Consider the following 1,024-nt stretch of genomic DNA (forward strand, 5'->3'; position numbering starts at 1 on the left):
ACCTGGCCGTGGAGCGCCTGCTGCGCTCAGCACTGCGTCTGCGCAGGCGGCCGTGCCCCTGCCTCCGGGAGAGACATTTTAGTCACAGACAGTGAGGGGATGAGTGGAAGCTCCAGGCCGCTTACTTCCGCGGGAGGGGCGCCCGCCCGGCCCGTGCACGTGACCTGCTTGCTGACTTGGCTGCGGTCCATCTGCCCACTGGACTTTCGGCTCCAGAAGGTGGGGCGTCTGTTTGTTCTGTTCACCGCCGCGTCCCCAGCGCCTGGAACCGAGTCTGGCCCATGACAGGTGCTCAGTGGATACCAGCGCACAGCTGGAGGTCTAGAGATAAGGGCTTGCCCTTGGGGCTCCGTAGATATGGTAGGAGTTCGGTCGTTGTCTGAAAGCAGAGGCTGTGCAGGTGCGAGTGCAGAGGGCGGAGGCGGCCATGTGACCACGGAGGCGGACATTGGAGTGATGCGGCCACAAGCTAAGGGCCGCGTGGAGCCACCAGGAGTGGAGGGACAGGGAACAGCATCTGCAGCCTCCGCGGGCACACCCGGGCGATGTCCGGCCCCCAGAGCTGTGGGGATGAGTGTGTTGTCCAAGCTGCCCGGTGTGTGGTCATTTGTTACGGCAGAACCAGGAAGTAGTGCAGGCTTCCACCTGGTGGGTGTGGCTGCGTAGATACTGGCTGAGGGAGCGGCTGAGGGGGCTGGGGGTGTGCACCTGAGTGTGGGGACCCGCGTGTCCCGTGTAGGAGCCCTTCGCTGTGCCCGTGTCTGCGCCTTCAGCACCCACCTCCACTCTGACCCCTCTGTGCCTCTGGGCAAGGTGGTGGCTGGGAGGGGCATCTCCCCAGGAAGCGGAGAGCTGCCCGCTGGTCCCAGAGGTGCAGGGAGCAGAGGGGCCGGGAGGACCCGCAGGGAGAGACCACCCCCTCCGTCCGGTGAGACCCTCTGCAGCCAGAGGGGACATCCTGTCCCCGAGTCCCTTTGTTTCGTCTCAGTCCTTCCTGCAACACGGGAGCCGCTTCCTCTGGGCC

Source organism: Myotis davidii, unplaced genomic scaffold (assembly GCF_000327345.1).
Source record: "Myotis davidii unplaced genomic scaffold, ASM32734v1 scaffold399, whole genome shotgun sequence".
Taxonomy (NCBI): Eukaryota; Metazoa; Chordata; class Mammalia; order Chiroptera; family Vespertilionidae; genus Myotis; species Myotis davidii.